General features: G+C 37.2%; 1 non-coding gene across 1 annotated transcript; it reads right to left on the minus strand.

Annotated features, from left to right (window-relative positions):
* Nucleotides 1-20,920: 20,920 nt before the first annotated feature.
* Nucleotides 20,921-21,026, minus strand: LOC112535849. The gene has a single exon (XR_003079937.2). It is a non-coding gene; the product is annotated as a small nucleolar RNA R71 (small nucleolar RNA).
* Between the last annotated feature and the right edge of the window lie 4,111 nt (nucleotides 21,027-25,137).

Below are 25,137 nucleotides of genomic sequence, written 5' to 3' on the forward strand. Positions count from 1 at the left end.
ATGCATTTAGGATTATTGACTGAGCAGAAGACCTCAGGCGAGGAGTATTAGGGATGCATCTACGTTAACCCAATCTCGTACGACACCATATGGGATTCATTGGTACTCAGGCTGGAATCATACTACACCAGCAGGTCTAAAGCGTGTAGCCTTCCGGATCATCTCCGCTATCTCTATACTTTATTAGTTTACATGATTACAGGCAGGGGAGATAGTTTTGGAGCGTTCACACAGACATATGTCTTCATCCTCTAGGCTATGCAACATCATAAGAAGCTTCACTTGGGATATCTGTTGGCTTGTAAAATACACAAATCTAAATAGGGTTTTTTAAGATTGATTTTATGGACATTTGGATATGAATGGGTCCCAACACTCATCCTATGCGTCTGTTTGTATGCATTAGGTCCAAAAGAAGTCAAAGAATGATAAAGGGAAGAATTATAGCATAATTTGACGTCAAAGCTGCCGAAACAAGCTAAGTACAAGCAAGAGGAAGCTGAACATGGCCGTGTTCCCAACATGGGAACAACCACGCCCGTGTTGGGTGCATCAAACATCAAAGAAAAAGAAGTTTTTAGGGAGCACGACCAGTGAGAGTAACACGGGCATAAACACCATCCCGTGTTGGGAACACGGGCATCAACACGGTCATGTTGGCTGCGACAGGGGGAATTAATTAAAAGAAAGAAGAGAGGAAAGAAAGAAGAAGAGCAGGGGAGAACATCCCAAACCCTAATATTTCTCTCTCAAAGGGTTTTCTGAGCTGGAACCAAGGGAAAAGGAGACTTGGATCAAGGTTTCAATCAGATTCCCTTCAAGGATTGAAGATTGGGTGAGGTTCGTTGATTGGTTCTCAAATTGAGCAAGAGGAACAAGAATCGATTCAATTTGAGCAAGAGGAATTGGGGTTGTATACTCTCATCCAAGGGTGTAATCGGGTTTCTCTACCTTTACTCATTATTGTAATTGAATTCTTGTGGATTTTGATAATGAACATGATTAGCTAGATTGATTAAATCCATTGGGATTTCTTTACTATGTTGGCTTAGTATTATATTGTTGGATTGTTTGGGTTAGTTTTGTATTCTTCTTCTTTCAGTATTAATAAGATAATGCATTATTCATGAGACGTTGTGAATTGTGTGTTTAGATTGCTTTGTGTGATTGAGAAGTCCATTTGGCAATTGGAATTTTGAATAGCAAGAAATGATTAATAATCGCTTAGAGATAAGGATAATTAACTAGCCGGATTAAGAATTAACAAATTTTAATTGAGGCGGATTAAAGCTTAATGCTAATTTAAGAATCAATCGTTAGGAAGAGATTCCAACTTTAGGTTATTAGGTTTAGGAATTTGGTTATATCGAGAGGGAAACCAAATTCGGTTAAGAATTCGTCCACTGGTAGCATAATTAGACTCACCAATCCTTTTCCTTTTGTTTGATTGCCAGCTAGTTTAGGTTCCCTTTGGGTTTGCTTTCTTGTCTTGGTTATTTTATTTATCAATTACTCCTGCATCTCCCTTAAAACTTAGCTTGTAGCTATTAGTTAGTTTAGAAATTATTCATCAATCATTTTAGGTTAATATAACAAAGAACAAAGGAGTAACTCTGGGCTTTCACTTTCCCGAGGAATACGACCTTGATACTCATCATTAGTGCTAGACTGCATCGATAGGTATACTGCCTTAGATTGTAGCTAACACAAATAGCAGCCATCAAGTTTTTGGCGCTGTTGCTGGGGAACTGTTTGAAAACTAGAGTGAAATTTGCTATTTGTTAATTCAGCCATTTTTTTATTATTATTTATTTCTGTTTTGTTTGTACATATTTATTTAGTTAAGTTCATGATTCATGTAGTGGATGATAAGGAGGTTCAATGCTAAACATTTTGTATGGCACGTTGGAAAATGGGATAAGGAACCAAGAGAGTGCATAAAATTGGGATACCCATGCATCCTTAGAAGCTCGAGTGGAATCGTTTTGCAGGGCTACCGATCAACTCTCCACTCCTATCCTTTCATCTCAAGTATTTTATGAATTTTGTTGTGGTTTACATTTGAGTAATGATTGTCCATTGTATAATGATCTTGCTCATTGTTCTTATAATTATGAATAGGTGAATTATACGGGAAGTTGGCCAAATGACTCGTATGGAAGCACCTACAATCAAGAGTTGAGCATTCATTCACCTTTTGGATGGATCTTAGATAGCCAAAAACCACCAGAATTTCAACAGCCTAATCTTGCACCATCAACTCAAGATGAAGAGTGAGTGTCAGAGGAGCTGATGATGAGGTTTATTGCAAGTCTTGAGGATAGATTCCAACAAACAGAGAGGATACTTGAAGCTCAACAAGCCTCGATTGAGAACATAGAGCATCAAGTAGGCTTGATCTTCAAGTTACTAGCTGAAGAGCAATTAGGAACTCTATCGAACGCTACTGAATTCGAGGAACATTTGAGCGCCGTTACTTTGTGTTCAAGTGAGAATTTTTCTGGTTTATCTATTATGCTTGACGATGATGCTTATATGCAGGACGACTCTTTAAACATGGAAATAGAACTAGAAAAGGAAGAGGCAAACATGATCCCTCTGAAAGACTACCAACAGGAACATACAGTTGATGATGCTGAGTTGCAATTAGAGGCAAACATGATCCTCTGAAAGACTACCAACAGAAATTTTTAGTGGATTTTCCACAAGTCCCTTCGATGATGGAAGATGAGCATGAGTTATCCAATGAAGAAGTCTTAGAGGAGCTTGAGTTTCTTCTAGCAAGTGAACCAAGCCAAGGACTAGAGAAAACCATCGACGTTCCTGAAGAAATTACCCAAACGTCCATCCTTCCAATTAGTGAAACTCGAGCTTTCAAATTGGAAGAACCCCTAGAGCATCATGACTACGTTCAATTATATGACGAGCGAGTTTTGCCCATCATACCGGCAGCTTGCTTGATAGTCGGGAAGAGGAAATTGATGATTATCCCTCTAAGCGGATACTTGAAGCCATTTGCTTGGAAGAAGGATGGATGGACATCAATCCCCGCTGTTTGCTTTTCACCATGAGTCCAGCTAAGAAGACTCATCATATAAAAAAGAAGCACTTTTGGGAGGCACCCCAAATTCTATTTTTCAATTTGAATACTCTACCCTTTCATTGTGAACTTAGTTGATTAGATTTTACAGTTTGTTTTGGTTAAGTTTTATTTATGTTGAGTGTATGAGTTGAGGACTTATTGGTTGTGCATGTGAGAAAGAGTGAGAAAGTGCTGAGAATCGCAAGTTTTGCATTTTTTGGAGCTCAACACGGGCATGTTCAAGACCGTGTTCATTAACGCGGACCGTGTTCCATTGGCGCAATATCAAATTAAAGATAAACATGTTCACAGAAGGAAACATGGGCATGTATGCCCGACCGCATCCCCAACACGTCCCTGTGATCCCTAAACACGGCGTGTTCTCACAAGTTGGTAAGTCAGCACGTTCAAATTCGATTAACATGGCCCAATATCCTGACCGTGTTCCTGAACACGGCCCCTGTTGGTGAACACGGGCGTGTTCCATACACTGCCTATATATACCACTTCATTTCAAAATCGCCAAAAATTTTGCTCTCCTTTTAGTTTTTGCAATTCTCTCCTCTCTTACTCTCTCACTTCTTTATTCTCTTCTTGAAGGCTTTGGATATTGTGTTTATCAAGTAAGTATCCTCTAACTTCATTTTCCATTTCTTTTATTCTTGATATTAGTTTGAATTTGTGTTTCAATTTTTTTAAGTTTATTTCCTTATTTTATTATTTGGTGCATGCATTTACATTCATCCACTAGGAGAATTTAATTTTTGGTTCTTCTAAGAACTTGTGAACTTATCAAGACTTATTCTTGTAGCGTTCTTTGAGACTTATCACTCACCTTCTTTCTAATCTTGAGTGTGGCGTCCAAAACCCTTCTATACCAAGGTTCACACTTCTAGTAAAGTGTTGGGTCGAGGTATTTGTTCGTTAATCTAACTTTAGAAATTCTTGGCAACAATTAAGCAACGTGTTTCTTGTAAAATTCACCAAGAATCACATCACGAATACTTGAGGCTAATGAACATATTACTTTAGTTTTCTAGCTTGTGGGAAATCAAGTTATGGGTTCTTTCAAGAACTTTATGGACTTATCAACACTCACACTAGTGAGCATATAGACTTATCCCTCACATCCTTCCTTTCTCTTTTATCTTTTATCCACCCTTATGTCTAAATCAATTCGATTTGATCTTTACGCTTAGCCGTATGGAAAAGAACAAAGAACTTATGATTTCTTTCCTTATCGGATCTCAAATCCTATCTATACTCTAATTTTGTTTGTATCTTTTACGTCTTTCTTTCTAACCTTTGTCTAGTGATGTGCGTAAAATACATACATCTAAATGGGGTTTTTAAGATTGATTTTATGGACATTTGGATGTGAATTGGTCCCAACACTCACCCTATGCGTCTGTTTGTGTGCATTAGGTTCAAAGAAGTCAAAGAATGATGAAGGGAAGAATTGGAGCATAATTGGATGCCAAAGCTGCCGAAACAAGCTAAGTACGAGCATGAGGAAGCTGAACATGGCCGTGTTGGTTTTAACACTAGCCGTGTTCCCAACACGGGCACCAATACGGTCGTTTTGGGTGTATTAGACATTAAAAAAGAAGAGGCATTTGGGAGCACGGCCACAGAGAGTAACACGGCCGTGTTAGCGGCGACAAGGGGAATTTTAACACTGGCTGTGTTCCTAACACGGGCACCAACACGGCCGTTTTGGGTGCATTAGACAACAAAGAAGAAGAGGCGTTTGGGAGCACGGCCACAGAGTGTAACACGACCGTGTTAGCGGCGACAAGGGGAATTAATTAAAAGAAAGAAGATAGGAAAGAAAAAGGAAAGCAGGGGAGAACGTCCCAAACCCTAAATTTTCTCTCCCTAAGGGTCTTCTGAGCTGAAACCAAGGGAAAAAGGAGACTTGGATCAAGGTTTCAATCAGATTCCCTTTAAAGATTGAAGATTGGGTGAGGTTCGTTGATTGGTTTTCAAATCGAGCAAGAGGAACAAGAATTGATTCAATTTGATCAAGAGGAATTGGGGCTGTTTGCTCTCATCCAAGGGTGTAATCGGGTTTTCTCTACCTTTACTCATTGTTGTAATTGAATTCTTGTGTATTTTGATAATGAACATGATTAGCTAGATTGATTAAATCCATTGGGATTTCTTTACTATGTTTGCTTAGTATTATATTATTGCATTGTTTGGGTTACTTTTGTATTCTTCTTGCTTTCAGTATTAATAAGATAATGCATTATTTATGAGACGTTGTGAATTGTATGTTTAGATTGCTTTGTGTGATTGAGAAGTCCATTTGGCAATTGGAATTTTGAATAGCAAGAACTGGTTAATAATCGCTTAGAGATAAGGATAATTAACTAGCCGGATTAAGAATTAATAAAGCTTAATAGAGGCGAATTAAAGCTTAATGCTAATTTAAGAATCAATCGTTAGGAAGAGATTCCAACTTTAGGTTATTAGGTTTAGGAATTCGGTTATCTCGAGAGAGAAACCAAATTTGGTTAAGAATTCATCCACGGGTAGCATAATTAGAGTCTCCAATCCTTTATCTTTTGTTTGATTGCCAACTAGTTTAGATTCCCTTTGGGTTTGCTTTCTTGTCTTGATTATTTTAGTTATCAATAACTCTTGCATCTCCCTTAGAATTTAGCTTGTAGCTATTAGTTAGTTTAGAAATTATTCATCACTTATTTTAGGTTAATATAACAAAGAACAAAGGAGTAACTCTGTGCTTTCATTTTCTCGAGGAATATGACCTTGATACTCGCCATTAGTGCTAGACTGCATCGATAGGTACACTACCTTAGATTGTAGCTAACACAAGTAGCACACATCAAGTTTTTGGATAACCCCACACTTAGCTCATTGCTTGTTCTTAAGCAATCAAAAGTAAAATAAGGAAAATAAACCACTAAGGAACAACACTTAAGCTGACAGACAAGCTAGAGAGCTCCTGTACATATCCTTAACAAGCGTAAGTTAAACAAAAAGAAATGAAGCAATCAATTCAAGTGTCACAACCAAGATGCCAATAATTCGCACAATACTGTCTCAACAAAATTATTCAGAACCAACTCCTCACCAGATTCACTCTAAATCATTCATAGTGTTTAAAGGGTAGTGTTTAATCGCTCAATGCATCAACTACTGCCTTACTTACTATATGCTTGCTCTTAAATCCTACTCCTACCACTTATGGAGAGTCAACAACCATGTCAAGAGGTCTTTATAAGGGTTGTAATGGGGATTAGGTAGGGGTAGTAAGAGTTGAACCTATGGTGTTCTGCAATGAAATACATGACCTGCACAAAAGCCTCAATGATCACAAAGGGTAAACAATGAACAGTAGTCCAAGGTGGGGAATAGGAAGTCAAAATGTTTAGCTCACTTACTTTCTTTCTCTTCATCACCTTTCCCTCTTATTCTTCTATTTCTTTTTTTCTTTTTTTTTTGTTTTCTTTTTTTTTTCATAATGGAAGGACATTCACATAATAGAGTGAATTTCTTTTGGATTGAAGAAAGCTGCTATAAGATTCCACACTATTCCCAAGACAAAAATTCCCAATAAAAACAACTCATATGCAAAATCATAACCCAAAACAGAATAAAACTAAGTGGTAATGGAATATGATAAAAAAAATGGTGAAAGAAGGGGTTATCTACAGAATCAATAAACGAATGAAGGCAAATTGGCTAGAATAAAAAACCTAAGTGCCTCTATCATACCAAAGTGTTAAACTCTCCTTGTGGTCCTCATAAGCATTACTGAGCAAGTTCTAAAAGTAAAGACAGTAATTGGCACTCTCAAGAAATAAACACAAGCATATAAAGTGTATGCTTAGAATTTAGGCTCAATTTCTCACCAGTGTGCTTTTGAGTAGGTTCCAAAAAAAATTCATCAAAACATAATTAAATAAACCAAAGCAACTTAGTGCAAAACTCAAACTAATTATCTTACATTCTTCTACAAAACTCAACACTATTGGTTTTACCAGATCACATGGACATAAACAGGATTTCAATAGCAAGTCAATAGTAAGAACATTGAAACAAAGTGAAAAATTTTCAAAATTTTACAAAAAAAATTGCATAATGAATAAACAAATAACTAAGATGGGATAAATATGACCCACCCCACACTTGAAGGACACACTGTCCCTAGTGTACAAAATATAAGAAATTGAAAAGGAAAAATAACTAAGACTGCCCTGACTATAGCTCCAAAGTGAAAAGAGGTGCATCGTCAGGTATATCAGGTCGTTGGCTAGTCTGTGGTAGAGGAGTGGCTGCAAATAATAAAATAAAGACTTAAAATCGAAACTGAAACAAAAATTAAATAAAATATGAAAACTAAAACTAATATAATGTTTCAAGACAGAAGGTTAAACTATTAGAGATTAAAGATAAAAATTGGGATGCCTCCCAAAAGCGCTTCTTTTTTATGTGATGAGTCTTCTTAGCTGGACTCATGGTGAAAAGCAAACGGTGGGGATTGATGACCATCCATCCTTCTTCCAAGCAAATGTCTTCAAGTATCCGCTTAGAGGGATAATCATCAATTTCCTCTGCCCGACTATCAAGCAAGCTGCTAGTATGATGGGCAAACCTCGCTCCTCGTATAACTGCACGTAGTCATGATGCTCTAGGGGCTCTTCCAATTTGAAAGCTGAAGTTTCACTAATTGGAAGGATCAACGGTTGGGCAATTTCTTCAGGAACGTCGATGGTTTTCTCTAGTCCTTGGCTTGGTTCACTTGCTAGAACAAACTCGAGCTCCTCTAAAACTTCTTCATTGGATAACTCGTGCTCATCTTCCATCATCGAAGAGGCTTGTGGAAAATCCACCAAAAATTCCTCTAACTGTAAACTCAGCATCATCGACCAAAAATTCGCCTCTTCCTTTTCTGGTTCTATCTACATGTTCAAAGAGTCATCCTGCATAGAAGCATCATCGTCAAACATAATAGATAACCCAGAAAAGTTCTCACCTGAACGCAAATTGACGGCGCTCAAGTGCTCCTCGGATTCAGTAGCGTTTGATGGAGTTCCCAATTGCTCTTCAGCTAGTAACTTGAAGATTAAGCCTACTTGATGCTCTATGTTCTTAATCGAGGCTTGTTGATCTTCAAGTATCCTCTCTGTTTGTTGGAATCTATCCTCAAGTCTTGTAATAAACCTCGTCATCAGCTCCTCTGACACTAACTCTTCACCTTAAGTTGATGGTGCAAGATTAAGCTGCTGAAATTTTGGTGGTTCTTGGCTATCTAAGCTCCATCAAAAGGGTGAATGAATGCTCAACTCTTGATTGTAGGTGCTTCCATACGAGTCATTTAGCCAACTTCCCGAATGATTCACCTGTTCATAGTTATAAGAACAATGAGCAACATCACATACAATGGACAATCATTACTCATATGTAAACCACAACAAAATTCATAACAAACTTGAGATGAAAGGATAGCAGTGGAGAGTCCACGGGTAGCATAATTAGACTCACCAATCCTTTATCTTTTGTTTGATTGCCAACTAGTTTAGGTCCTCTTTCAGTTTGCTTTCTTGTCTTGGTTATTTTAGTTATCAATTACTCCTGCATCTCCCTTAGAACTTAGATTGTAGCTATTAGTTAGTTTAGAAATTATTCATCACTAATTTTAGGTTAATATAACAAAGAACAAAGGAGTAACTCTGGGCTTTCACTTTCCCAAGGAATATGACCTTAATACTCGCCATTAGTGCTAGACTGCATCGATAGGTACACTGCCTTAGATTGTAGCTAACACAAGTAGCAAACATCATCTAGTATGATGGTTTGGTTTTATTTGGGGAGCATAATCACGAGTGTTGAGTGAAAGTGTGTGGAAGCAGCAATGATTGGCACCGATCCAGTGCTTTGATGAATGCGAAGAAAGAATATTAGTTGATCGTATATTGATATCATTCTCCAAATTATCATGGATGAATTTTTTAGAGGAAAGAGGAAACAACGAGAATCGAGGCATGCCAAATATTCTGTTTCAGGATTTGCACTACTGGGATTTGCAGCCTTCCTTGTTCCTCTAGGCACGAGGACTCCTGATGACACAAGGTTTGGCATAAGGAATCATAAGAACGCAAGTGACAAGCTTGAATGGTGGCATTGGGGCTTAGTTTGATGATCAAGTAGGACAAGACATAAATCCACATGCATAAGGGAGATACCATATTTTTTATTTATTTATTTAAGCATAATACAAGCGACCAGGTGAGCATAAGAGGAAGAAACTAGAAGCTAAATGTGAATAAATAAATAAAGAAATATGAATAAACTAAAGTCAAATCAAGTAGTTCCAAATTTTAGATTGGGCGACAACTCTAGTAGTTCCAAATTTTATGATCCAGCTTAATACAAACAAGAGAAAATCTACGTGGTCCTATATAATATCACTTTGACCTAAATTACATCATTATCTTCTTTTCAAACATCAAAGAGCTCGAATTTTAGCTTCTATTACGCTTGGATTAATCGAAATTAACATGATTTCTCACTTACACATGTGGATTTACATCTCGTTCTACTTTATCGTCAAGCTAAGGCCCAATGCCATCGGTCAAGCTTGTCAATTGCATTCTCAGGATTCTTTACGCTAAACCTTGCGTCATAAGGAGTCCTCGTTCCTAGAGGAACAAGGAAGGATGGAGATCCTAATGGTGTAAATCCTGAATTGGAATATTTGAGCGTGCCTTGATTCTTATCATTTCCTTTTCCCTTCAAAAGATTCGTTCGTGATCATTCGGAGAATGATATCAATACACGATCAACTAATTTTCTTCTTCACATTTATCAAACCATTGGATCGGTGCTTATGATTGCCACTTTCATGTGCTTTCACTCAACAGTCGTGTTTATGCTCACTAAATAAAATCAAACCAAAAGAAACAAAAAAATGAGAATATAGGTAGGATTTCAAATCCAATAAGGAAAGAAATCACAATTTCTTTGTTCTCTTCCATACGACTAAGTGTAAGGATTAAATTGAATTGATCTAAACATAAGGGAAGACAAAGAACACAAGAGAAAGGAAGGACATGAGGGGTAAGTCTATGCTCGTTAGTGCAAGTGTTGATAAGTTTGATCCAAATTTTATGAGACAGCTTAACAAAAATAAGGGTAAATTCATGTGGGCCTACCTTCAAACAGTAAAGCGCTCGAATTTCGACTTTTATTACACTTGGATTAAGCAAAAACAACATGATTTCTCCCTTACGAGCATGGATTTACGTCTTATCCTGCTTGATCATCAAGCAAAGGCCCAATGCCACCAGTCAAGCTTGTCAATTGTTCTCCTATGATTCCTTACGCTAATCCTTGTGCTATGGAGAGTCCTTATTCTTAGAAGAGCAAGGAATGAGGGAGATCGCAATAATGCAAATCATGAAAAAGAATATTTAGGTGTGCCTTGATTCTCATCGTTTCTCTTTACTCATTAAGATTCATCCACGATCATCCGAAGAATGATATTAGTACTTGATCAACTAATTTTCTCTCTTCGCATTTGTATACATATTAGATCGGTGCCTATGACCGACGCTTCTATGCACTTTTACTCAACACTTGTGTTTATGCTCCCCAAATAAAATTAAACCATCATACTAGACAAAGATTAGAAAGAGAGGCACAAAAGAAACAAAGAGAATGAGAATATATTTTAGATTTCTGATCGGATACGGCTAAGAATAAGAATCAAATCAAATTGACTTTAACACAAGAGTAGATATAGAACACAAAAGAAAGGAAGGACATGAGCGATAAGTCTATGCTCTCTAGCGCGAGTGTTGATAAGTCCACAAAGTTCTTGAAAGAACCCATAACTTGATATTTTGTAAGGTAGAAAAATTAAATGATATGCTCATTAGCCTTAAGTATTCAGTTGCATATGTTTTTATAGTACGAAAGTCCTCATTCCATTAGAAAAATAAACTATAAGCTAAATATTAATAAACTGAATTTAGATTAAGAACGAGAAAGGAGTTGACTGGTGAAGAACCCTCGTAGTCCTAAATTTTATAAGCTAGCTTTACAAAAATAAGGAGAAATTCGCATAGGCCTACCTAATAACATTCTGACCTAAATTATTTCATTATATGCATCCCAAACAACAAAATGCTCACATTTCCGCTTGTATTACACTTGGATTTATTGAAAACAACATGACTTCTCCCTTACGTGCGTTGATTTACATCTCGTCCTGGTTGATTATCAAATTTGGGACCATAAGAGTTGTTAACTAGTCCTTACGGCAATCTTTGTGTCATCAGGAGTCATTGTACCTTGAGGAATAAGGAATGATCGAGATCCCAAATTTTATGAACCAACTTAATGAAAACAAGGGAAAATTCATACGGGCCTACCTAATAACACTCCAAATCAAATTACTTAATTATATGCATCCCAAAGATCAAAATGCTCACATTTTATTATATTATGCTTGCATTCGTTGATAACATTATGACTTCTATCTTACGCGCGTGGATTTACATCTCACCTTACTTGATCTTAAAGCTAAGCCCCAATGCCACCAGTCAAGCTTATCAAATGCATTTCCATGTTTTCTTAAGCTAATCTTGTGTAATCATGTTTCGTCATGCCTAGAGGAATAAGGAATGATGGAGATTCCAAATGGTGCAAATCCTGAATCAGAATATTTATTCGTGCCTCAATTCTCAATGTTCCCTATTTCCTCCAAAAGATTCATCTACAATCATTCGGAGAATAATATCAATACTCAATCAACTAATTTACTTTTTTGCATTCGTCTAAGCATTGGATCGACATTTGTAATTGCCGCTTCTATGAAGTTTCTCTCAGTAGTAGTGTTTATGCTCCCTAAATAAAACCAAACCTATTTTCACCTAGTTAGGACTTTGTTTAGTCATCCTTTTTAGTTAGGAAGGTTATCTTTATCCTAAATGGACGTAAATCTTTATTAATTAACATTTAGGATTTTCTAGGGCCTATAGGATTATGTTGAATTTGAATGATAATTGGTTATTAAACCTAAAAGCTGTTTTTGCTTCTGTCTTTCTATTCTTGTGTAGAATGCATGCTTAGAAAACATTCAAGTAGATTGATTAGCTTCTTGTGGAGTATACATGTGTCGATTTACATCTCGTCCTACTTGATCATCAAGCTAAGCTCCAATGCCACCAGTCAAGCTTATCAATTGTGTTCTGAATGATTCCTTATGCCAATCCTGCTATCATCAAGAGTCATCTAACCTAGAATAACAAGAAATGATGGAGATCCTAATGGTGCATATCCTTAATCAGAATATATGGGCGTGCCTCAATTCTCGTCTTTCCTCTTTCCTCTAAAAGATTTGTCCATGATCATTAAGAGGATGATACTAATACTCGATCAACTAATTATCCTTTTTCGCATTTGTACAAGCATTAGATCGGTTCTTATGATTATCGCTTCCATGTGCTTTCACTCAACCCTCGTGTTCATGCTCACCAAATAAAAGTAAACCATCATACTAGACAAAGATTAGAAAGAGACGTACAAAAGCAATGAACAAAGTGAGAGCATAGTTAGGATTTTGGTCCTATAAGGAAACAAATCACAAGTTCTTTGCTCTCTTCCATACAGCTAAGTGTAAGGATCAAATCAAATTGATTTAAGCACAAGGGTAGAGAAAGAACATAAGAAAATGGAAGGGTGTGAGCAATAAGTCTATGTTCGCTAACGCGAATCTGGATAAGTATGTAAAGTATTCAGTTGCATGCGATTTTTATAGTGCGAAACCCCTGATTCCATAAGAAGAAGAAACTAGAAGCTGAATATGAATAAATCAATAAAGAAAGATGAATGAACTAAAAAAAAGTCAAGAATGAGAGAAGAGTTCACTGGGCATCAACTCGTAGTCTCAAATTTTTTAAGCCAACTTAACAAAAATAAGAGTAAGTTCACGTGGCCCTACATAAAAAAACTCCGACCAAAATTACTTCATTATATGCATTTCAAAAATCGAAGCGCCCGAATTTCAACTTGTATTACGCTTGCATTAATCGAAAACAATATGATTTTCCCCTTACACAGGTGGATTTACATCTCATCCTACTTAATCATCAAACTACGGCCTAATATGATATCCTTGATATTACGCATGTTTTCATGCTTAATTTTGAGTCTTTTTTAGGGCAAGTTATGTGTTTTTGTATTAGAATCACCATGTTTTAATTTCCTTTGTGTCTCATGTGTTTTCTAGGTGCATCATCAAAGTTAGAGAGAAATCATACTAAAATCAAGAAGAAACGATGAATCGGGCGCGTTAGACTATTCAACATGCCCGTACTGAGGAGCACAGTAAGGGTCACAGGGCGTGCTAAAATGCCTTACCCATGGTAAGAAGAAGTGATATGCAACACGGTTTCCAAGAGTCACACGGCCTAAGAGCATGCCTATGTTGATCAGTGTGGACCAATTCCAAGACGTGCTGAAGAAGGCCAGATGTACAATTTTAGCTCAGCACGGCAAGGGTCCAGCACGGCCTAAATACAAGCCGTGTTGGATCCCAAAGCCTAATTTAAAATAAAAGAAAAAGAAATAGAAGGGGATATTAAGTGAGAGTCTAGGGATTCTAGAGAGAGAACTTTGGGACATTCAAGACAGACTTTCAGAGCAACCTTCTAGATGATCAAGAGGAGGAAAACAGAGACGAATTCCACTTCGACATCATCCAGATAGCTATTCTTGAGGATTGATTTGAAGATTCAAAGGAAAGAAGAAGGACATCTGGAGCTGTAGAGGTTGGATCCAGAGTTATTCAAGAGGGGATAACATCTCCACCATTTGAGAAAAGGGTGTTCATGTTCTTTTCGATTCTTGTTTACTTTGTATTTGATTCTTGCATTAGTTTAATCATGAACATGTGTAACTAATCTTATTAAACCCATTTTGGGGGTGGTCTTTAGCCATGCTAGGCTTCTTTTGTGCTTAAGTGATCAGATTGTTGATTTAAGATTGTAGTTTTCATTCAAGTATAGTGAAATCTATTGTTTCTTCTTCATTGTTGAATCAATTTGAGATGAACTCCTTTGTAATTGAGAAATTCAATTGAGTTTGGACAACTACTAATGTGATTACGTGATTTGCATCTTAGAGATAAGTGTAATAACTTACTGGAATAAGAACTAGACATTCTTAGTAGCGGTAATTTAGAGATTAATACTATTCTAAAATCAATTATTAGGAAGAGATTCCAACTTTAGATCTTTAGAATTGAGAATTGGTTAACTCGAGAGAGAGGCCAATTCATTTAAGAAATTATCCATAAATCGCAATTCTTAATCAATTAATTCATAAATTATTGTGTTTAAGCTAGCTAGGTAATAGGAACCCCAATTGGGTTAACTCATCCCATTGTCTTTTAGAGAATTAAGTTAAGGGTTCTTTCAAGAACTTTGCAGACTTATGATGACCTGCACTAGCAAACCTAGACTTATTGCTTACGTCCTTCTTTTCTTTTGTGTTTAAATCACATTGATTTGATCCTTACCCTTAGCCATGGAAGAGAATAAAGAACTTGTACATTATTTTCTTATCAGATATGAAATCCTACCTATTTTCTCAGTATTCATGTCTTGTATTATTATTTAGTTTTTATTTGGCAAGCATAAATACTAGTGTTGAGTTAAAGCGTGTGGAAGCGACTATCACAGAAACTGATCTAACGCTTGGACAAATGAGAAGAAAGAAAATTAGTAGATCGAGTCTTAATACCATTCTTCAAATGATTGCGGAGGAATCTCTTGGAGAAGAGAGGGAACAACGTGAATCAAGGCACATCAGATATTCCAATTCAGGATTTGCACCATTAGGATCTCCGTCATTCCATGTTTCCATAGGCACGAGGACTCCGTGATGACACAAGGATTGGCATAAGGGATTAGTGGAACACAATTGACAAGCTGAACTAGTGACAGTGGGGCTTAGCTTGATAATCAAGCAAGACGAGATGTAAATCATTCATGTAAGAGAGATATCATGTTGTTTTTTTATTAATCCAAGAGTAATATAAGCAGCAATGTAAACATTTTGATGGTTAAGATGCATATAATGAATTAATTTAGGTCGAAGTGTTATTAGGTTGGCTGATGTGAATTTTCGATTATTTTCATTGAGCTGGCTCACCGAATTCGGTATACGAGAGTTGTTGACCAATCAACTACTATTTAGTTCTTGATTTGACTTGAGGGTTTTTGATACGAACCTAACCTATATTAAAGGATTAAACCTGTATGCAAGTTTAATTTCATTGCCCAAGATCTATCTGGAACTAGATCAATGGAAACCTTAGACCCTTCAAGTATATTAAACTATGGATTTAAATTGATGAGTCGAATTTGAACGCCACAAACAATGAATTGCTTGATAAGTTTGAATTAGCTCTAAATAAGAACTCATAATAGAGTATAAACTCACAAAATATATTAATAATCAATCAATCAATCAACTTGAAAATTTGTACTAGGCTTTTTACCTTTAGAAAATCCTAATTCTAAGCTATTAAGGAATTACAACTCAAATAAGATAGAGATAAACATCCTAATTAAAATAGATAACTAAAGACAAAGTCCTAATACTCCCAGAATACTATGTAGCCTCCCATTAGGAGTAAGAAACCTTAGTTTCTTTAAGCCATACGCATGGGCCATCGTTAATGGAGCTAATTAGGCCCAAACTCCCTTATATGCTCATTTATGCTCGTTAAGCCCACATTAGATTTATTCAAGCCCAGTAAACTGAATTAGATTAATGATCCTTGAATTTGAATCCAACTCTTCAAGCCTTAATGTGTCCTTAGCCCAAACATCTTAAATAAGCTCATTCAAAGCTTCTTTTATCTTCTTAGCCTTGGACCTTGTAATTAGGCCTCGATGGATGTGAAATGAATCTTGAATCCTAATTGAAGTAGGATTCCTTGTTGGGTTAGGACTTCTAGTGCCAATAGGATTCACATCATTCCTTCCTTCTTTAGTATGATTCGTCCTCGTCACCTATGTCAAAATCAAAAAGAGAAAGATCAGCAATATTAAAAGTAGCACTAGTTACATAGTCATTAGGCAATTCCAATTTCTATGCATTATTATTAATCCTTTTAAGAACTTGAAAGGACCATCTCCTCGTGGAAGTAGCTTGGAACCCCTTTGTGAAGGAAACCTTTCCTTGTGCATGTGCAACCAAATCCAATCACCAGGTTCAAAAAAACTTTCTCATGCAAACTCCTCACAAAATTTGCCTTTTTTTTCCATCTAGAGTAACACGTTCACTCAAGGGTAAAGAAATCATATCTAATGGAGATAAAAGAATAAAACCATAAAAAACTTCAAAAGGACAGAATTGAGTATATGGATGCACACTATGATTATATGCAAACTCTATATGCGGCAAATATTCTTTCCAAGATTTTAAGTTCTTCTTAACTATAATACAAAGTACCTAAAGTCCTATTAACTACTTCAATTTGACCATCAATTTGTGGATGACATGTAGTAGAAAACAATAACTTTGTTCCCAAATTTCCCCATAATGTCTTCCAAAAGTAGCTTAAAAACTTTGCATCCCTATCACTAACAATTGTTCTAGGCATACCATGCAGACGTATAATTTCTTTGAAGAACAAGTCAGAAATATATGTTGCATCATTAGTTTTATGACATGGAACGAAATAAGCTATATGAACAACAACATATATGAAATCATTACCACGCCTAGACCTCTAGGTAGACCAAGCAAAAAATCCATAGAAATATCAATCCAAGGTGAACTAGGCACGGGCAATGGTGTATACAAGCCATAGGGTTTCGATTTAGACTTTGCTTGTTTACAAACAATGCATTTATCATAAAATCTAGCAACATATCATTTCATATTAGGCCAATAGAAAAAATCATGCAAAAAATCTAAAGTCTTAGCAATTCCAAAGTATCTCATTAAACCACCCTCATGAGCTTCCCTAACTAATACCTCACACATAGAACATATGGGAATACACAAGCATTTTTCTTTAAACAAAAATCCATCATGTTTATAAAACTTATCAAAAGCACCTTTTCACAAGCATTAAACGCATTGCCAAAATCAAAGTCATGCTCATAAATTTCTTTAATATGCTCAAAACCAAGGAATTTGGCATTCAAAGTAAAAGGAAGTGCATACCTTCACGATAACGCATCCGCAATAACATTATCTTTACCTTGCTTGTATTTGACCACATATGGATAGGACTCAATGAACTCACTACATTTAGCATGGTTGTTAAGGTTATTTTGCCCCTTCAAATGCTTCAATGACTAATGATCTATGTGAATCACAAACTCTTTGGGCCAAAGATAGTGTTGCCATGTCTCTAAAGCTCTTACCAATGCATACATCACCTTATCATAAGTTATGTAGTTCAAGGCTGCCCCATTGAGCACCCCAATTCCAAGTATGGCACAAGGATAGACCAACTCCTTGATAAGTAAGTTTTGCATTCAAATAAGATACAATCAATTTTAGCTTAAAAGAAATTAAAAAACTTTAATTAATCATAATCTAAAAAAAGGCATACGAATTTGACATGTTTTAAAGACATATCCAAAGTCCTAACAATAGTAGTAATCTGATATAATATGAGTTTCCTTACAAGCTTAGAAAACTCTAACATCTAACTAAATAGGACACTAATAGCTAAACAAAGCCTTTGTAAACTTAGATTTGAAGAACATTAAACAAAGCCCACTTAGCCTTCATAAACTTGGACTTTAAGAACATTAAACAAAGCGCATTCTTTATGAATTTCCGTTGGGCCGAATTCTATTAGACTTCTATTGTTAGCTCACTCTTGCATATAGCCATTTAAGGACTTATGAAGCTTCTTGGCCCTTAACCTTGTAATTGGACCTTGTGGCAAACTTAATGGATGCTTCCTTGATTCTTTCCTGTTGCCCTCGTCATCGAGCCCATCCAAACTAACAGCTTTAAGCCTTGGCGGATCCATATCATTCCCTGTTTCTTTAGGATGATCCATCCTCAAATCAAGCTCATCACCTACATCAAAAGGACTCAAATCGGCAACATTAAATGTGCCACTCATATTATACTTACCTTGTAAATTAATTTCTTAAGCATTTTCTTTGATCCTCTTAAGTACTTGAAATAGTCCATCACCCCCTCGGACTTAGCTTTGACTTTCTTTGATTTGGGAAGCTTTCCTTGTGAAAATGCACCTAAACCTAATCACTAGGTTGGAACACCATTGATCTTCTTTCTTTGTTAACCCTTTTAGCTACTCAAGTATTTTGCTTCTCAATCCTCTCATTAACTTGTTCATGTAGTCTTTTAATCAAATCTGCCTTAGAAGAACCATCAACACTAACAAGCTTGTTAAGAGGCAAAGGAAATAAATCAATAGGAGTTAATGGGTTAACACTATAAACAATTTCAAATGGAGAATAATGTGTAGTGCTATAAACAACCCTATTGTATGCAAACTCCACATATGGTAAAAGATCCTCCCAAGATTTAAAATTCTTAGAAATTAAAGAACAAAGCAATTGAACCATAGTTCTATTAATAACTTCGGTTTGTTCATCCGTTTGTGGATGGCAAGTTGATATGCATACTCTTACACATTTATTGACATATTATTGCAAATTTTCTTAGCATTTATTGTGTCTTTATTCCAGGATCACCCGTGTTTTGTGTTCTTCCATGTTTCAGGAGATTTTATAGGTCCATCATCAATGCTTTAGAAATTTTAGATCAATTTCGGGCGAAAACGGACAGAATTAGAAGCTATTTGACCTTGGGTTGACTTTTGGGAAGTCAACACAGCCCGTGTTAGAGCCCTTGTAGAAACTCCAGGCCGTGTAGAGCATGTTTTTTTAGGGCACCACGCCCTAGAGCACGGCTCGTGTTGGTTAATAGGGCCAGAACACGGCCCATGTTTGCTAACACGGGCAAGAACACGGCCATGCTCGATTCAGTTCATTTTGTCAATTGGAGTCCAACACGACCTATGTTGGGGGACACGGGCTGGAACACGCCCGTATTTACATAATGAATAAAAGAAACGAGCCAAAAAGAGAAAAAAGAGTTCCGGATCGGCGATTTTGATTTTTAATCTTCCGTTGAAATTTTGCTAGACGTGTTGTCAGGCATTTCAGGGGCTTCCAGAAAACTAATTCCACCGTAGAATGTCAGATTCATGATCTCAATTTTGGATTAAAGATTGAGGAGGAGTTTTGAAGCGAATTAAGAAGCAATTCTAGAGATCAACTGTAGTGTAGATCAAGCCTTTGAGCTGTTCATCCAATTCTAGGAAAAGGGTGTATATGTTTTGATCTCTCTGTTCTTTTCATTGTAATTGAATTCCTATTTGCTTTAGACCTGAACATGTGTAGCTAGATTGGTTGAACCCATTAGGGTTCCTTACTATGTTGGCTTTGTACTGCATTGTTAAGATTGTTTGAGTTTCCTTTCTTGTATTCTTTTTCCAATTAATAATATAAATCTAGTTTTTGTTACATTGATTGTATTGATTACTATTCATAAAATTCTTTTAGCAATTGAGAAGTTGTAATTGAGTTCGAAAAATTAATTGCAAGAATTAATTTTCACTTAGAGTTAAGTTTAATTAATTTGCCGGATTAATAGAGGTGGATTAAAACTTAAGGCTTACTTAATAATCAATTGTTAGGAAGAGATTCCAACTTTAGGTTCTTAGGTTTAGGAATTCGGTTGTCTCAAGAGGGAAATCGAATTCAGTTTAGAATTCATCCACGGGTAGCATAATCAGACTCAATAATTTATTATCTTTTGTTTGATACCCAACTAGTCTAGGTCCTATTTAGGTTTGCTTTCTTATCTTGATTATTCCTTTTGCTCATTCATTCTCGCAATACACTTAGAATTTAGTTCTTTAGTACATCTAGAAACCTCCGTTATTAATTTTAGGCTAGATAACAAGGAATGAAGTAGTAACTCTAGGATTTCATTTTCCTGAGGGATACGATATTTTTAATACTTCCATTGTGCTAGGCTGCATCAATAGGTTCGCTGCCTTAGTTTTAGTTGCATAAGCATATGCGCATCAAGTTTTTAGCCCCATTGTCGGGGAATCTTTGTTTGAAAACTAGAGTGAAATTTGCTATTTATTACTTTAGCCATATTTCTTTCTATTTTTGTCATTTATTTTTTGTTCATTTATTCATTTTTTTATTTGTTTGGTTTGTTGCTGCCTTGTTCATTTTAGGTAGTTTATGACTAGGAGTTCTAATCCTGCACCAGTAGACCCTCTGCTCGAACCAGAGCGATCCCTTAGGCAGTTGAGGAAGCGATTAGACATGAACGAGGAGGAGCAGATTGAGATTCCTGTCCATACACTAGTAGACATGGGAGATGGCAACAACAACTTCGTTGAAGCAAATAGGATGATGTACGAGTTTGCTAGACCTTCCTTGGAGGGGACACACACTAGTATATTGAGGTCACCTGTTGAAACAAACAATTTCAAAATTAAATCAAATGTCATTCAGATGGTGCAGTAGAGTGTATAGTTTGGGGGCTTGCCTAGTGAAGCTCATAATGCCCACATCATGAATTTCTTAGAGATTTGTGATACCTTCAAGATAAATGGGACTACCGATGATGCCATTCAGCCTAGGCTGTTCCTATTTTCCTTGAAGGATAGAGCAAAGAGATGGCTACAGTCCATACCAGCTAACACTATCACCATCTGGAGTTCTTTGGCTAAGAAATTTCTTTATAAGTACTTTCCTCCTTCTAAAACTGCAAAGATGCGTAATGATATTTCATCTTTTGTGTAGTTTGATGATGAGAGTATGTATGATGAATGGGAGAGGTACAAGGACTTACTGAGATGTTGCCCACACCACGGTTTGCCATTATGGATGCAGGTGCAGACTTTTTACAGTGGCTTGAACTCAGCCACAAGGTAGATGGTAGATGCAGCTACAAGTGGGGCCATCAATAGTAAGACGCCAAAGCAGGCCTAGAATTTAATTGAGGAGATGGCCATGAATACATATCAATTGCAGTCTTCTAGGAGCAGGCCAGGATGGCAAGGAGTAGTGAACCAGGTAGATTCTACATCAGCCTTGGCAGCTCAGGTGGAGCTTCAAGCCAAGAAGATCGATCAGCTCCAGATTCCACCCAGCAAAGACAAATTGATCATGAAGTTTATGGTGGCACACTCTGAAAACTGTAATGCGGGAGGTATATTTGCTTCTTCTTCATCTTCTTCTTCTGCTGACCATGGTTGATTATATGGGAAATGCACCCAGGCAGCAAAATAACCCTTACAACAACACATACAATCCAGGATGGAGAAACCATCCCAACTTCGAATGGCGAAATAACAATACCCAGGGTCCACCAGGATTTCAGTGGTTGCACCAGCAGCAACCCTAACATCAGACTATTCTCCCTTAACTACCTCAAAACTAGGAGAAGAAGCTCAATTTAGAGGAGTTGATGATGAAGTTTGTGTCCACTTTAAAGAACAGGTTTTAGTAGATGGACACAACTCTTAGAAATCAACAGACCTCCATACAGAATTTGGCAAATCAGATAGGCCAGATTTCTAAGATGCTGGCTGAGAGACAGCCAGGGACACTCCCCAGCACCATAGATCAAACCCAAGGGAGCATGTCAAGGCTGTCACCCTGAAATCAGGTAAGTAGTTAGCTAGCTCTTTACCTATGGTAAGTAGTCGCCAATTTCATATCCTGCCGGGTTAAAGCAGAAAAAGGTTGGTCAACAGTTTGGTAAGTTTTTGGATTTATTTAAGCAGTTGAGGATTAACCTACCTTTTGTTGAGGCTATATTGCAGATGTCCAGGTATGCGAGATTCCTGAAAAAGATTCTAAGCAATAAAAGAAAGTTGGAGGACTTGGGATTAGTGACATTAGATGAGGAGTGCTTAGCCATTCTTCAAAATAAGCTGCCAATAAAGAGGCGTGATCCAGGGAGTTTTACTGTTCCCTGTATTATTGGTGATTTGCATATTACTGATGCTTTAGCTGATTTAGGAGCTAGCATCAATTTAATGCCTACCAATTTGTTTGAAAAGTTAGGTTTGAGTGAGCCAAAACCTACTTGGATGAACGTACAGTTAGCAGATAGGACTGTGAAATTTCCTAAGGGAATAGTTGAGTATGTATTCGTTAAGGTAGACAAGTCTATATTTCCCTGTTAGTTTTATTGTTATGGATATGGAGGGTGAGAGTAGCGTCCCTTTAATCCTTGGTAAACCTTTCCTTACAACATCTAGGGTTGTTATAAATGTATGTGATGAGAAGTTACAGCTTAAAGTAGATGATGAGATTATTACCTTTGACCTTAGCACTTCTATGAGACATTCACTTGACCATGATGATACTATATACTCTGTGGATGTTTTGGATGATATTGTAGGGTCTCAATTGCAAGAGATATTACTTGATAATCCTTTGCAGGTGGCATTACAGGCTGAGGATGAGTAGGAGTTGTCCAACGAGGATGTGTTGGAACAACTTGCTTGTTTGCTGGCTAGTGAGCTTAGCAGGTCTGTTGACCATTTTGTTGATATTGACAAGTCAGGGGTCCAGAAATTAAGACCTTCACTTGAGGAGCCACCAGCCCTAGAGTTGAAGAAGTTGCCTAAGCACTTCACCTAAGCCTATCTGCGTGAGGCGGAGAAGCTATCAGTGATCATTGGCCTCTCTCAGGAAGTATCCCGAGGCCTTTACATACTAGATTGCAGACAATCCTGGAATCAACCCCAGCTATTGTTCGCATACAAGATTACAAGCTAGTGGTACAGCCACAGCGACGGTTGATCCCGAACATGAAGGAAGTAGTCAAGAAGGAGGTAATCAAACTTCTAGATGCAGGTTTGATTTACCCTATTTCTGACAGTTCTTGGGTTAGTCCTCTACAAGTTGTGCCCAATAAGGAAGGTATGATGGTGGTCAAGAATTAGAAGGATGAGCTGATACTGACTAGGACAGTAACTGGTGTCGAGTTTGCATCAATTATAGGAGGCTCAATGATACAACTCGGAAGGACCATTTTCCCCTCCCTTTTATTGACAAGATGTTAGAGCATTTATCAGGCCAAATGTTTTATTTCTTTCTTGACGGTTTTTCAAGTTATTTTCATATTCGTATTACACCTGAGGACCAAGAGAAAACCACATTCACTTGCCCTTGTGGAGGTAGATAGAACTAAGGTAGAGACTATAGCTAAGTTGCCATCTCCTAGCTCGGTTAAGGGTGTTAGGAGTTTCTTTGGTCATGCAAGTTTTTATAGAAGGTTTATTAATCACTTTTCTAAGCTTGCTAGATCTTTGACTCAATTACTTGTAAAAGATGTTCCATTTATATTTTCTGATGACTATTTGCAGGCCTTTGAGTTACTTAAAGAGAACCTAACTACAGCCCCTATTATGGTTTCACCTAAATGGGGCTGCCTTTTGAGCTAACGTGTGATGCTAGTGATTTTGCAGTTGGAGCTGTCTTAGGACAGAGGATTGACAATAAGTGCCAACCTATTTGTTATGCTAGCAAGACATTGACAAATGCCCGGGAGAAGTATACCACCATTGAGAAGGACTTGCTTACTATGTGGTATACGCGCTCAACAAGTTCCACTCATACTTGGTGCTATCCAAGAGCGTGGTCTACACGAATCATTCGGCGTTGAGGTACTTGTTTGGAAAGCATGATGCTAAGCTGAGATGCATTCATTGGATTTTGCTTTTATAGGGATTCGACATTGAGATCAAGGATAAGAAGGGTATGGAGAACTTGGTCGCAGATCACCTTTTGAGATTAGAGAACCCAAGCCTAGATGCACTTGATGAGAGGGCTAATGATGATAGTTTTTCGAATGAGTACTTGTGCTCTGTTCAGGTATCATCGGATGTCCCTTTGTTTTCCGATTTTGCAAATTACTTTGTTGCAAAGGTTTTACTAAAGGGTATGACATTTCAGCAAAAGAAGAAAATTCTTTACTGATTTGAAGTATTACATTTAGGAAGACCCTTTTCTGTTTCGAGTTTGTGCAGACTAGGTGATTCGGTGATGCGTGTATAGGGAAGAGATCCTCCAGATTTTGAGGCATTGCAATGACAGACCAACGGGAGGTCATCAAGCAGCTAACCACACTACTAGGAAGGTTCTGGAGGCTGGATTCTATTAGCCGACCATTTTTCAGCATGCTAGAGCATTCGTGCAGGTTTGTGATGCATGCTAGAGGTCACGTAACATCACTACTCATGATGAGATGCCCCAAACAAGCATTCAAAAGGTTGAGATTTTTTGTATTTAGGGCATTAACTTCGTTCGGCGCTTTCCTTCTTCTTTTGGAAATAAGTATATCCTTGTTGCTGTTGAGTATTTCTCTAAGTGGCCGTAAGTGCAAGCTTTCTAGACTGATGATGCTAGAGTCATTACTAAGTTCCTTAAGCAATTGTTTGCTAGGTTTGGCATACCTACGACACTGATTAGTATAGAAGGACTCATTTTTGTAATGCTCAACTGGAGAGAGTACTTCAGTGATATGGAGTGACCCATAGGTTTTCTACACCCTATCACCCATAAACTAGTGGGCAAGTAGAGATTACCGATAGGAGTTTGAAAAGCATTTTAGAGAAAATCGTTGGGGTGAGTAGGAAGGATTGGGGAAATAAGTTAGATGATATAGTTTGGGCATTCAAGAAAACCTATCGTACTTCTAAAGTTTTTACACCTTATAGGCTTGTGTATAGGAAAGCCTGCCATTTACTTGTTGAGTTAGAGCACAGAGCCCTTTGGGCCTTAAGAACTTGTAATTTTGATGTTGATTCTACAAGTAAATAGAGACAGTGGCGGCTCAATGAGTTAGATGAGTGGCGATAGCAAGCATATGGCAACTCATTCATCTATAAGGAGCGGACTAAGAAGTGGCACGACAAGCGACTATAGGGCTCTAAGGAGTTTCAAGTTGGGGATCGAGTTTTGCTCTAAATT

This window comes from Ricinus communis, chromosome 3, assembly GCF_019578655.1.
Source record: "Ricinus communis isolate WT05 ecotype wild-type chromosome 3, ASM1957865v1, whole genome shotgun sequence".
In the NCBI taxonomy this organism is placed as follows: domain Eukaryota; kingdom Viridiplantae; phylum Streptophyta; class Magnoliopsida; order Malpighiales; family Euphorbiaceae; genus Ricinus; species Ricinus communis.